A 15,117-nucleotide genomic window follows, 5' to 3' on the forward strand; every position below is an offset into this window, starting at 1 on the left:
AATGTGAAATTGTGGTTGATTGAGAGGTAGACTGAAATTTCCTTTTAACTACAACAATGTAAGGAGAAGGTGGGAAATATATTTATATATGTAAATCAGAGGATGTATATATATACATGAGGACTGTTGAAGGTTTTGGGGGGTTTTTTTGTTTGTTTTTTGTTTTTAAGATTCTACTTATTCATGAGAGACACAGAGAGAGAGGCAGAGACACAGGCAGAGGGAGAAGCAGACTCTGTGATGAGCCTGATGCGGGACTTGATCCCAGGGCCCCTGGATCAGGCCCTGAGCCAAAGGGAGACGCTCAATCGCTGAGCCACCCAGGCATCCCTGTTGCAGTTTTTTTTTAAGGCTGCAAATTTTTTGACATCCCTCCCATCAAAAAGTGAGGTCCACATCCCCTCCCCTGAATCTGGATGGGGAAGCTTCTCATTGCTTTGACTAATAAAATATGGCACAAGGGGTACTCTGTAATTCCCGAGGTTAGGTCCTAGAAGGCCAGTGTGCTTCCTCTGGTTCTCAGAATTCTCCTTCTCCAGAGAACCCGTCTGAGGACCCTCCCTTCCGGGGCACTCTGAGAACCCAGGAGCCATGCAGGGAACTGGCCACATGGAGGACCATGTGAGGTGCTCTGCCCAGCTGCCCCTGCTCGGCCCAACCTTTTAGTCATCCTAGCCCAGGAAGCCTCCAGATGACCCCAGCCCCCAGACATTTGAGTCTTCCCACATGAGGTGCCAAACAATGTGGAGCAAAGACAGCCCATCCCTGTCATGTCCTGTCCAAATCCCTGTGAACACACTCAAGGGCCTTCTATGCCTCTAAGCTTGGGGTGGTTCGTTATACAACAGTAGACTACCACAAGCAGGCTCTCAGCAGGTGTTCTTGTTTACCCTCCCAGCAGCCCTGATCCCCTTTTTCCTTGTCACTAGACCACACCAACCCTACTGAGGCTGAATATGCCAACCACACTCTTGTCTGCCTTCCTTGGCATGTGCATGATCCACTGGGGAAGCCACCGGAAAGGGAATATCTGTGGAGGATGTTCCTTTCTGATGAGAGAGATGCTCAAGGAGAAAATGCCCCTTTGCTTCCTTCCTGTCTTTGGATGTTGTCCAGTTCGAGGCACCAGCAGTCATCCTGCAACCACAGGGGAAAGCAAAGAGAAGTACAGAGACATCACCTAGAACTTGATGGAATTGGTCTGCTAAAATAACAAATTCTGAAACCACCTATATTGGGCTTGTCCTTCTTATATGAGAAAATAGGTTTGAACCTGTTTTGGTTGAATAGTATGCTATTTACAGCCCAAAGCTTCCCATCTGATATTCAGTTTATTACCAAAAAATGAAGTATTACAAGTGAGCAAAATGTGAAATGACTTAGTGCAGGTGCAAAATGTCTAGTGCACGATTATGACACAGATCACTTGTAGACTGGGGCTGTCTTGCTAGGGAAATAATTGGAAAAATCTAGAGTCAGGGAGTGAATTGACTACTGGTATGGCTTTCAGGAAATTCATTCAAGAGATAAATAGTCTGAAGACATCCCAACATCCCAACGAACAGGTGGGGAAGTCCGGCTTTACTAAGAAGCTTTTCTGGCTGCAATCCAGATTGACAGGGATGACAGGGTGGAGTTTTGTTGACTTGGGGAAGCCAAGGTCTCCAAAAGTAAAGCTCTGTAAACAGAAGCAAGAGATTTAACAGTGATAAAATTGAAAAGATGGAGGCTCCAGATCTCTGAAGGACCTCAAGACCTTTCATTAAACAGTCTTTGTCAGATGGAGATAAATTTAGTAATGAATACAAAAGCCTAGCAGGAAAGATTAAGGGTGGTATTCCTCCCCCTGAGGTCATTAATTTCAAATTGTCTCAGGGAACAGACCTTTTTTTTTTTTTGTAAGAACAGACCTTTAAAGGAGAAAGAGTATTTGCAGAGTAGAGAAATAAGAACTGTGAGGCTGAAATTCTCAGGCTTAATGAGGGCTCAGTACTGTCTAATAGAAATACAGTGTGAGCCACCTGTGTCATGTTAAATTTTTACTACATTAAAGAGAAACAGCACATCTCAATCCAGACTAGCTGCATTTCAAATGGGCTATAACTACACGTGACTAGTGGCTACCGTGTTGCTCAGCGCAGGTGTGGATCTTTACCTGCTTTATTAGCACATGAAATTGAGTGGATCAAACCGTCCAGAGCCCCACTAAGTTTTTGTAGCATGTGTATTGCCAAAGATATCCCAAACTTGCCTTTAGCTGCCACTAATTATTCAAGGCTACAACCAACCTCTCAACTTCCAACTCCCACCAACAGGAAAATGGCTGCCAAAGCTCTGCCTGGAAGAGCATATACCCAATGCCCGTATTAGGTATGCCCGTGAAGGACAGTGGGTAACTAAGACACTTCCAGAGAACCAGAGGCTGCCAGACTAGCTGACATAACACACTCACTCCATTTGCCAAGGCAGGGCATCCTCATAGTCCTGTCTGGGCAACATGGTAGATTGTTTGCAAAAAAGGGCCGCACTAACCCTTTCCACTCCCACTAGAGTCACCATCCTTAGGTAAATCCCTCCTATTCATTGGGTTTGATCATATGACTTGCTTTGGCTGATGAGACAATAGTTAGCATGACCTACAGACTTGGAAAGTGATTGTGCAATGGGCTTGTCCCCTCTCTGCTTTTGAGACCAACCGCTGCCTTATGAATGAGGAGAGACATGGCCCAACTGCCCTCACTGCTCTAGGCAGGAAAAGCATCTTATCAGGGAGTCAGTCTGTCACCTGTAGGCAGAAGCAACAAAATTTTTGCATTCATGTTAATAGGCTCTCCCTTGTACCCCTAAACTGAATACTGGGAGAATTTAGGTTACATAAAACCTACCTAAAATTGAAACTGTATAATAAAGCCCTTATGGAAACTGGAAGACATTCCATGAAGGAACAGGTTCTCGGAGATGAACCAACAACTCATGATTAACATGGAGATTTATATGTTCTTAAGTCCGTATGAAACCACTGAGGAAGCAGCAGAAACATACAGTAGACTCTCTTCAACTTAGGAGGGTTTAGAAAAACATTAGGAAAAAGATTCAATTCCTGTTCTGTGCCACGTCACTGGGGAAGGCTGAGGTGTGCATTATAAGAAAAGGCATCTTTCCTCATTACGATCGTAAGTGAAATCCTGGCAGGCGGAGGAAACATAGAATAAACTAGCCGAGCCCTTTAAACTCCACTAGTAAATTACTTTGCATGACCCATCCCCCTTATGCCATAGCTGCTGCAACCATAGCTGTAGACTCTGAGAGAAAGGACCAGAATACTGTCACAGATGAGGCCAGTCCATTTGAACTTGCAAAGAGTGCATAACAAGGGATAGAAACAACAACTACAAAAAGTCTATTTGGATGAATATACCCCATAGGAATATTATAAAGGCAAAGAGTAACCTATACAAAGTTATATAGGAATGAATGAATTTAATTCCAGATAACTTTGCCCTTCTATGGGGTAGAGCTTAACTCCTCCCCCACTTGAGTATGGGCCATATGTGGTAACTTGATTCCAAAGCGTAGAGTATGGAAAGAGGAAACGAAAAACAACTTTCCAGTGGAAAAATCTAGTAAACACAACCTCAGTCAGGTGATCCAAGTTAACATTATCAGTAATAAGTCATGTTTTAAGTATGAACCCTTGCTCTGATGGCATAAAAAATGGCACTTCTCTTTGGTCTTTCCCTCAAAACTCCTAACTCTAGTCTCATAATGAGAAAATCCAAACTGAGAGACATTGTATAGAGTATCTGACCAATAGTCCTTAACACTGTCAAGTTCATCAAAAAAAATAAAATAAAACAAAAAACAAAATAAAAGTCTGAGAAACTGTCACAGCCCAAGAAGAAGAGAAGACATGACCACTACAAATGATGTGGCATCTGGATGGGATCCTGGAACAGAAAAAGGAACATTAGAGGAAAAACTAATGAAATCTAAATACACTGTGAAGTTAATAGTATGTACCAATGCTAGTTCCTTAGTTGTGACAAATATACCATCATAATGTTAAATGTTAGCAATAGTGGAAACCAGATGAGAGGTACATAGGAATACTCTGTACTATCCTTGCAATTTTTCAGTAAATTTAAAATTATTCTAAAAATATTTAAAATAAAGGACGAGTAGGAAAATTACAAAATATTCCCAACATACCATTAAGTGTAAAAAGCAATATAACAAACATACGGCTATCTACTAATGCTGCTTTAAGTAATATTAATATTTGCCATGTCTTATTTTTTATAAGAAATATATTATGAAGAGTTCAAGTCCTTCTGAACCCTTTCATCCCCTGCAAAATGTTATACTTTTACTACATATGTATGCTGTAAATAACATAGCTATACAAATGCACATTGTCTTCTGCATATTTGTGGGCATATTTAAGTACACATCCTTGTGTAGCTACATGTAGTTCTAGATGATTCATTCTAACTGCTGACTGATATTCTATTGTAAGAATATGTTATAATTCCATTTAAGATTTGGAGTTGGACATTTAAGATTTGGAGTTTTGTTTTTGTCTTTTGCTATTTAAAGTTGCAAGAATATTCTTGTGTATATATTTTTGAGTACATATTTGAGAATTTGTTATATACACCTGGGTTTTCGCATTTGATCACCTTGACCTGTACAACATAGCCAAATGGTTTTCCAAAGTCGTAGCTGCTAATACTCCCATAGAAATGTTTGAGAGTTCCCTTTTTTTTTTAGATTCCATATATGAGTGAAATCCTATGGTATTTGTTTTTCTCAGCCTGACTTACTTCACACAGCATAATACTCTCTATATCCATGTGCATTGTTGCAAATGGCATGATATATATTCATATATATATATTCATCTATCAGTGGACACTCAGATTGCTTCCATATCTTGGCTATTACAAATAATGAAGCAATAAACATAGGGGTGCATATATCTTTTTAAATTAGTGTTTTCAGGGATCCCTGGGTGGCGCAGTGGTTTGGCGCCTGCCTTTGGCCCAGGGCGCGATCCTGGAGACCCGGGATCGAATCCCACGTCGGGCTTCCGGTGCATAGAGCCTGCTTCTCCCTCTGCCTGTGTCTCTGCCTCACTCTCTCTCTGTGTGACTATCATAAATAAATAAAAATTAAAATAAATAAATAAATAAATTAGTGTTTTCATTGGGGGGGGGGACCCAGTAGAGCAATCACTGGATCATATTTTCAATTTTTTCAGGAATTTCCATACTGTTTTCCATAGTGGTTGCACCTATTTGCATTCCCACCAATAGTGCATTAAGATTTCCTGTTCTCTATGTCCTCCCCAACACTTTTTTTTTTTTAAAGATTTTATTTATTTATTCATGAGAGACACAAAGAGGGAGAGAGGCAGAGACACAGGCAGAGGGAGAAGCAGGCTCCATGCAGGGAGCCCGACGTGGGACTTGATCCCGGGACTCCAGGATCACGCCCTGGGCTGAAGACAGGCGCCAAACCGCTGAGCCACCCAGGGATTCCCCCCAACATTTATTTCTAGTCACTTTGATACTAGCCATTCTGACAGGTGTGAGGTGATATCTCATTGTGGTTTTGATTTGCATTTCCCTGATGATGAGTGATGTTGAACATTCTCTCATGGGTCTGTTGGCCATCTGTATGTCTTCTTTGAAAAACTGTCTATTTAGGTCCTTTGCCCATTTTTTAATTGGATTGTTTGTTTTTTGGGGGTATTGAGTTTCATAAGTTCTTTATGTATTTTGGATATTAACCTCTTATTAGATATATCATTTGCAAATGACTTCTCACATTTACTAGATTGCCTTTTGACTTTGTTGATGGTTTTCTTTGCTGTGCAAAAATTTTTTATTTTGGTGCAGTCCAAATAGTTTATTTTTGCTTTTATTTCCCTTGCCATAAATGTGTTGCTAAGGGTGATGTCCAAGAGATTACTGCCTATATTTTTTTTAGGAGTTTCATGATTTTCGGTTTCACATTTAGACTTTTTTTTTTTTTTTAGATTTTATTTATTTATTAATGAGAAACAGATTGAGAGAGAGAGAGAGAGCTGCAGAGAGCGAAGCAGGCTCCATGCAGGGAGCCCAACGCAGGACTCGATCCCTGGTCTCCAGGATCACAACCCGGGCTGAAGTCAGCGCTAAACCGCTGAGCCACCTGGGCTGCCCTCACGTTTAGATCTTTAATCCATTTTGAGTTTATTATTGTGTATGGTGTTTTTGTTTTTTAGTTCATTATTTTGAAATTTATGATTAAGTGCATATGAACTCATAATGTATCTTTTTTTTAGTATTTTATTTATTTACTCAGAGACAGAGAGAGAGAGAGAGAGAGAGAAATAGAGAGGCAGAGACACAGGCAGAGGGAGAGGATCATGGCCTGGGCCGAAGGCAGGCGCTAAACCGCTAAGCCACCCAGGGATCCCCATAATGTATCTTTTTGATGGACTCTTCCATAAAATTATTCCATCTTTTACTAGACTATTCCTTGTATTGTCATAGATATATAATTAATCTCTAATGTTCTTTTCAGATTAATCTTTTTGTCCTAATATTATTATATCAGCCCTTTTAAAATTAGTATTTACTGTAATATATTTTTTCATTATTTATGACCTTTCTCTCTTCCTCCCTCTTTGTGTGTGTGTGTGTTTAACAAGTTAAATGTGTTCGTGTGCCTGGGTGGCTCAGTCTGTTAAGCGGCTGCCTTTGGCTCAGGTCATGATCCCAGGGTTCTGGGATTGAGCCCCGCATCAGGCTCCCTGCTAGATGGGAAGCCTGCTTCTCCCTCTCCACCACTTGTGCTCTTTCATGCTCGCTTGTTCACTGTCTCTCAAATAAATGAAATCTTTTTTAAAAATGAAATGCATTTATATTTAATATGATTACTGGCATATTAAGATCTATTTCTTCCTTCTAATTGAATGCTTTCTATTTAGGAATCTTTGTCTTGCCTTTTGATGAATTCATAGAGTGTCAGACACCTCTCTAATTTATTCTGCTGGTTTGGGAGCTACAGATTGTATTGCTATTCTTTTTGTGATTATTTTGAAAGAACTAACAATTAAAATTTTCACTTGAACACAAATATCCAAACTAGCTTTAACTATTTGATTAATCTCTATCCTATTTTGCTATTATCTAGAATTTTAATTTTAACTTTATACTTTTCTTCCAAATTTTTATTTAAATTCTAGTCAGTTAACATATAGTGTAATATTGGTTTCAGGAGTAAAATTTAGTGATTCATCACTTACATATAACACCTGGTGCTCATCATAACAAGTGCCCTCCCTAATCTCCATTATCCATTTACCCCATCCCCCCCACCCCCCTCCATCAGCCTTCAGCTTGTTCTCTAAAGAGTCTCTTATGGTTTGCTTCCTTCTTTTTCCCCCCTTCATATAGTATTTTTTTTCAGTATTTCTTTCCATTATGTCCAATCAAAAGTTTCTCATATTTTGAGTTTTTATTCATTTCATTTTCAGACTATTTTGCCTGGTAGTATATAGCCACTCAAACTCTTTTTTTGGCTATTGTTTATATGCTATATCTTTTTCCATCCTTTTGATCTCCACCTATTTGTGTATTTGAATCTAAATTGTGCATCTTACAGACAGCATATAGTTAGATCATGGGTTTTTTTCTAACCCATTCTGCCAATCTCTGCCCTTTGGTGGGGGTGTTTGCTCCATTTACATTTAATGTCATTTCCCTACTTACTTTCTATATGTCATATTTTTTCCTTTTTTTTTTTTTAAAGATTTTTATTTATTTATTCATGAAAGACACAGAGAGGCAAAAGACATAGGCAGAGGGAGAAGCAGGCTCCCTGCAGGGACACCTATGCGGGACTTGATCCTGGAACTCTAGGATCACATCCTGAGCTGAAGACAGCCACTCAACTGCTGAGCCACCCAGGCGTCCCTGTCATATTTTTTCCTATTCTTCCCTTACAGCTTTCTTTTGTGTTCAATATTTTTTAGAATACTAGTTTACTTCCCTTGTCATTTTGCTTTTCTTAGTGATTGCCCTGGGGACTACAATTAACAATTTAAAGTGGGGGATGCCTGGGTGGCTCAGTGGTTGAGCATCTACCTTTGGTTCAGGGCACAATCCCAGAGTCCCAGGATTTAGTTCCACACTGGGCTCCCTACAGGGAGCCTGCATCTCCCTCTGCCTATGTCTCTGCCTCTCTCTCTGTGTCTCTCGTGAATAAATAAATAAAATCTTTTAAAAAAATTTTTAAGTGATCTAGTTTGTATTAATACAATTTACTTTTAATATAGCCCTATTCCCTACTCCTTTGTTCTTTTTTTTTTTTTAAGATTTTACTTATTTATAAAGCTCTGCAGGACAAGTAAAAAAAAAAAGATTTTACTAATTTATTTGACAGAGATGGAGATGACAAGCAGGAAGAGTGGTGGGCAAAGGGAGAGGGGGAGAAGCAGGCTCCCTGCTGAGCAGAGAGCCTGATGTGGGGCTCGATCCCAGGACTCTGGGATCAAGACCTGAGCCAAAGGCAGACGCTTAACTGACTGAGCCACCCAGGTGCCCTTGTGCTATTATTATTATACAAATTACATCTTTATACAATATAAATCCATTAGTCATTCACACAGTCTGCAGTATATATATATATATATATATATATATATATATATATATATATATATATTTTAAAGTCAGCTCTATGCCCAATGTGAAATTTGAACTCATGACCCCTAGATCAAGAGTTGCATATCCTATTGACTAAGCCAGCCAGGCACCCTTACGCTGTTATATTTTAAATCACATAGAAGAGTTACAAATACAAACAAATTTATAATGATTTATCCTGCAGTTACTTTAATAGTGTGAATTCAAGTTACTGTCTAGCGATCTTTCTTTTCAACCTAAATGACATTCATTTCTTATAAAGCAAAAAACAAATTTAGTTTTTGTTTATGTTGGAATGTCTTGATTGCTCCTTTAGTTTTTTTTTTTGTTGTTGTTGTTGTTGTTTTTGTTTTTTTTTGAAGGATAGTCTTTCTGGATATAGAATTCTTGGTGACAGGTGTTTTTTCTTATAGAACTTTAAAATGTCCTTTCATCCTCCATGGTGTCTGATGAGAAGTGAGCTGTTAATTTTATTGAGGACCCTTTTTACATAATGTGTTGCTTTCCTTCATGCTGCTTTCAGGGTTCTCTTTTTCTTTTGACATTTTAACCACAATGTGTCTAAATGTGGATCTCTGAGTTTTTCTTTCTTGGAGTTCACTGAACTTCTTTAATGTGCAGATTAATATTTTTCAGGCATTGTTTATTCAAATATTCCTTTTGTTCCTTTCATTATCTCCTCTTCTTCTGGGACTCCCATTATGTACATGTTTGTATGGTTCATGGCGTCCTATTGTTCTCAAAGGTTCTGTTTATTTTTATTGATTTTTTTTTTTTTTTTTTTGTGCTACTCAAACTGGATAATTTCAATTGACCTAGTTTCAAGTTTGGCAATTCTTTCTTCTGCCAGTTCACATATGAGGTTGTGCCCTCCACAGCTCCTTTTAGTGATCTTTGAGTTTCAGTTTCTGTACTTTCCAACACCAGAATTCTTTTTGAATCTTTTTTTTTTAAGATTTTATTTATTCATGTGAGACACAGAGAAAAAGAGAGGCAGAGACATGGGCAGAGGGAGAAGCAGGCTCCATGCAGGGAGCTGGATGTGGGACTTGATCCTGGATCCCGAGATCACGCCCTGGGCCAAAGGCAGACACTCAACTACTGAGCCACCTAGGCGTCCTACTTTTTGATTCTTTGTTATTATTTATATATCTTTTTTTTTTTTAAGATTTTATTTATTTATTCATGACAGAGAGAGAGAGAAGCAGAGGGAGAAGCAGGCTCCATGCAGGGAGCCCGACATGAGACTCGATCCCAGGTCTCCAGGATCACACCCTGGGCTGAAGGCGGTGCTAAACCGCTGTTCCACCGGGGCTGCCCTATTTATATATCTTTAATGATATTCTCTAATTGATTAGACATCATTCTCATACTGTTCTTTAATCATTCAGATATGGTTTCCCTTGTTTTTTTGAACTTATTTATAATAGCAGATTTAAAGTCTTTGTCCATTAAGTTCAATACCTGGACTTCCTCTGGGACAATATTTATTTATTGGTTCTTCTCCTTGTATGGGTTGTACTTTCCTATTTCTTTGAATGTCCTATAATTGCTGAAAACTAGACATCTAGTATGGCAACTCTGGAAATTGTCTTCTCTTCCCCTATCATTAGTTGTTTTTTTTTTTTTCCAAATTGAAAGTGGTCATTTGTTAATTTACCAGATTACAAAAATAGTCATGGTAGATACTTCAGTTCATTCTTCTAATAAACCTATTGATCTGGTCTTCCCTGTAGCCAACATCTCACCTTCTACAAAATGGGTGATCTTTTTCTTTATTCCCCCTCATGGTGAAGATAATTTAGAGGGCCATAAAGAAGTTGTTTGTTTTTTTGAAACATTTTCCGACAGTATAGATCTGATGAATCACATCTTCCATGCAGATCAGGTTATACATACCAAGAGATGAAGCAATCAGTGTATTATCTGTCAGAACAATTCACTTCTTGTTGACTTTGCCAGAACTACGTTTGTAGGTCCATTCGTTTGCGAGCGTCATATTTGGGTACCCCCATGCTATGTATGGTTCCACAAACCTAAGCGTGTTAACTGAAGCCTTGTTGAATTTAACAAAGATGCCATTGAAGATCTGGCAAAGGTGTAGAAACTGCAACACCTTTTGAACCTCTGGGCTCACACCACTGACACCTCTTCCTGATGACAAATGCCAATTTGGGTTCTGCACATATGAAGTTGCCAGCTTTTCTTGCCATTCCAGCCATTTGAATCTCAGTTCTGTACATCTGCCTATATTCTTTGTGGTAATGCTTAGCTTTTTCATAGATAAGCTTTCTCCTTGCTCTCTTCTTTCTTTCTTTCTTTCTTTCTTTCTTTCTTTCTTTCTTTCTTTCTTTCTTTCTTTCTTTCTTTCTTCTTCTTTCTTTCTTTCAAGATTTTATTTATTCATTCATGAGAGACACACACACACACAGAGGCAGAGACACAGGCAGAGGGAGAAGCAGGCTCCATGCAGGGAGCCCAATGTGGGACTCGATCCCAGGACTCCAGGATCATGCCCTGGGCTGAAGGCAGGCGCTAAACTGTTGAGCCACCCAGGGATCCCCAGTAATTTTATTTTTAAATGATTTCTACACCCAACATGGGGCTTAAACTCATAACCTCAAGATCAAGAGTTGCATGTTCTGGAGCACTTGTGTGGCTCAGTGGTAGAGCGTCTGCCTTTGGCTCAGGGCATGATCCTTGAGTTGTGGGATTGAGTCCCACATCAGGCTCCCTGGAGGGAGCCTGCTTCTCTCTCTGCCTATGTCTCTGCCTCTCTCTGTGTGTGTCTCATGAATAAATAAAATCTTTAAAAAAAAAAGAGTTGCTTGTTCCACCAGCTGGGCACCCCTACAGTCTTGTAAAGTCTTCTTTGTCTGGTATAATTGTTGCTACTTTGGCTTTCTTTTGACATTCATTTGCATGATAAATGTTTCTACATCCCCTCACTTTCAATCCGCAGATGTCTTTAGGTCTAAAATGAGTCTCTTGTAGGCAGTGTATTGATAGGTCTTGTTTATTTTTCCATTCTGTCACCCTATGTCTTTTGATTGGAGTGTTTCCAAGTAATTGTTGATAGATATGTATTTATTGTTACTTTATTACTCGTTTTGTTTTTGTTTCTGAATATTTTTTCTGATTCTTTCTTGTCTTTCTTTCATGGTTTGCTGGTTTTCATCAGAGTGATACTTGTATTTCTCTTTATTCTTTGCATAATTATTAGTGGTTTTTAAAAATATTTTATTTTAGAGAGAGAGAAAGAGAGTGCAAGTGGCAGGGAGTGTCAGAGGGGGAGTGAGAGGGACAAGTAGACTCTGCACTGAGCATGGAACCTCATGTGGGTTCAGTTCCAGGACCCTGAGATCATGACCTGAGCTGAAGTCAGACCCCTTAACCCATTCATTACTTCTCTCCTCTCCACGTTTTAGGTATATGGTGTTATATTTTACATGCCCTTATTTTGTGAATTCCTTGACTGATTTTTTACAGAAATATTTATTTTTGCTACTTTTGTTTCCTATCTTAATACTGTTATTTATGGTCTTTCCTTTCCACTCAGAGTCCCTTTAATATTTTCTACATTACTGGTTTAGTGGTCATGAATTCCTTTAGTTTTTGTTTGTCTGGGATACTCTTTATTTCTGCATTATGAATGATAGCCTTGATGGATAGATTATTCTTGGCTGCAGGTTTTTCCCATTCAGCACTTCGATTATATTCCCCTCTCCTTTCTAGCTTGGAAAGTTACTGCTGAAAAATCTGCTGATAACCTATGGGCATTCCTTTATCTGTTAACTGTCTTCTTTTGTTTTAATGCTTTTAATACTTTTGACTTTATCACTACATTCTGCCATTTTAATTACAATATGTCTAGGCATATATCTGCTTCTTTGGTTTTGTTGGGGTAATCTGTGTGTCCTGGATCTGGATATCTGTTTCCTTCCCCAGATTAGGGAAGTTTTCAGCTATTATTTCTTCAAATAAATTATCTTTTTTCTTTTTTTTAAAAATTTATTCATGAAAGACACACACACAGAGGAAAAGCCATAGGCAGAAAGAGAGAAGCAGGCTCCATGCATGGAAGCCCAAAGCAGGACTTGATCCTGGGACTCCAGGATCACGCCCTGGGGGAAGGCAGATGCTCAACTGCTGAGCCACCCAGGCATCCCTCTCTCTTCTTATTATGAATGATACTACAACTGATGAAATCACTGAGTTCCTTAAGTCTATTCTCATTTTGCATAACTCTATTTTCTCACTTTTGTTCAGCTTGATTACTTTCCATTACTCTGTGTTCTAGGTCATTCTTTTGTTCCCCTGCTCCTTCCAGCCTGTTGTTAATTCTATCAAGTATGTTTTCCATTTCATTTACTGAGTCCTTTATCTCTGCTGTGTTATTCCTTATTTCTGTGTCAATGGTCTGACTGATGTCCTTCACTCTTTTCTCAAGTCCAGTGAGTATCCTTATGATCACTGTTTTAAATTCTCCATTGAACATGTTACTTATATCTGTTTTGCTTAAGTCTCTGGCTGTGGCTTTGTCTGGGTTCTTTCATTTGGGACAGATTTCTCTGTCTTCTCATTTTGTTTAAGTCTCCATGCTTGTTTCTGTACACTTGAAAAGTCAGCTTTGTCTCCTATTCTTGAGGGGAATGCCTTTATGAAGAGGTCCTGTAGCCCCTGCAGTGAAGTGTCCCCTGTTCTTGAGAGCCTGGTGCTTCCAGGAGTGGCTCCAGTGTGTGCTGTGTTCACTCTGCTGTTGTGCCTTGGCCACTTTATCCTTTAGGCTAGTTGTCTGCAGAAGTTGTCTTTGCCTATCGTGGGCTGTTTGGTCCCTGGCCTGAATGTGGAGTCCCAAATGTGGTGTATTTTAACGTGTGCTCTGGTCTGCTTGTGAAATGAGATCTGTTGCCACAGCCAACAGAACCAAGGCCTCTCAAAATTCCTGTGTTGGGAGGTGTGGTGTGAGCAGGGGTTTTGGCTGGGCTTCTGGGTGAGGGGGCTCATTGCTCTGGGACTGTGGCAAGTGTGATTGGGACGAGTGGTCCCATCAGAGCGTGGGGGGGATGTGGTTTGGTGTAAGCAAGTTAGGGAGCGTCAGTGCTCTGCTGGTTCTGGCAAGTAGCCCCATGCTTATTATGCAGAGTGGTGGGGGAAGAAAACAGCTCTCCCTAGTTCCTTTGTTCCCTGAGGGGTCTTTCCATGAAAGCTGCCTTTTTGAGACACATTCTGAGTTGAGCAACTGAACTCTCCACTCTGTGCCCCAGGTGCTCTCCACATTGTATGTCCATGGGTTATTTGCTCTGATTTCTCTCCAAGAATGGCCCCAGTGTCCTCTGCTCTCTCCCAGAGCCCAGCACATTGACCTTTAAAACTCCAGGCTTGGGCACCTGGGTGGCTCAGTCAGTTAAGTGTTTGCCTTTGGCTTAGGACATGATCCCCGGATCCTGGGATTGAGCTCTGAGGCAGGCTCCCTGCCAGGGGGGAGTCTGCTTCTCCCTCTGCCCCTCCCCCTGCTCGTGCTTTCACTCTCAAATAAACATATAAAATCTTAAAAAAAAAAAAAAAAAAGAATAAAATTCCAGGCTTAAAGTCCTGATGCTGGCAAGAATTAATGAAATTCCATATCTCTCACTTTCCAAGGCAATTGCTATGGGGATTCATTTTCCCTGCGTGTTCCCATGTTCAAGTTTGTCTCTCACCCTTGTCCACAACTGGGAATCCCTCCCCACTGTAGTGGCCACAATCTGTTTCTCTTCCAAACTGCATCCCCACATTTCCTACCTTTTTTTTTTTTTTTTTTTTAAGATTTTATTTATTTATTCATGAGAGACAGAGAGAGAGAGAGAGAGAGACAGGCAGAGGGAGAAAGAAGCAGGCTCCACGCAGGGAGCCAGATGTGGGACTCGATTCCATCCTGGGTCTCCAAGATCAGGCCCTGGGCTGAAGGCGGTGCTAAACAGGTGAGCCACCAGGGCTGCCCATTCCTACCTTCTTTGATGTGGCCTTTTCTCTGCCTTTATTTGTGAAGTTTGTTCTGTCAGTCTTTTTTTTTTTTTTAATTTTTTTTTTAAATTTTTATTTATTTATGATAGTCATCAGAGAGAGAGAGAGAGGCAGAGACACAGGCAGAGGGAGAAGCAGGCTCCATGCACCGGGAGCCCGACGTGGGATTCGATCCTGGGTCTCCAGGATCGTGCCCCGGGCCAAAGGCAAGCGCCAAACCGCTGCGCCACCCAGGGATCCCTGTTCTGTCAGTCTTGACGTCAATTTCTGGAATATTTAGAAGATTTAATAATTATCTAGTTGTATCTGTTGTGGGATGAGGTGAGCCTAGGGTCCTCTTACTCCACCACCATCTACCCCTATAGATTTTTTTTTTCTTTTTGAATATTGAACTCATAGGTCTCAGTATAGAGAT

General features: G+C 40.1%; 1 pseudogene; it reads right to left on the reverse strand.

Annotated features, from left to right (window-relative positions):
* Positions 1 to 9,569: 9,569 nt before the first annotated feature.
* Positions 9,570 to 14,465, reverse strand: LOC144297724 (large ribosomal subunit protein uL30 pseudogene; annotated as a pseudogene).
* Between the last annotated feature and the right edge of the window lie 652 nt (positions 14,466 to 15,117).

The sequence above is a fragment of the Canis aureus genome, chromosome 25 (assembly GCF_053574225.1).
Source record: "Canis aureus isolate CA01 chromosome 25, VMU_Caureus_v.1.0, whole genome shotgun sequence".
NCBI classification, from domain to species: Eukaryota; Metazoa; Chordata; class Mammalia; order Carnivora; family Canidae; genus Canis; species Canis aureus.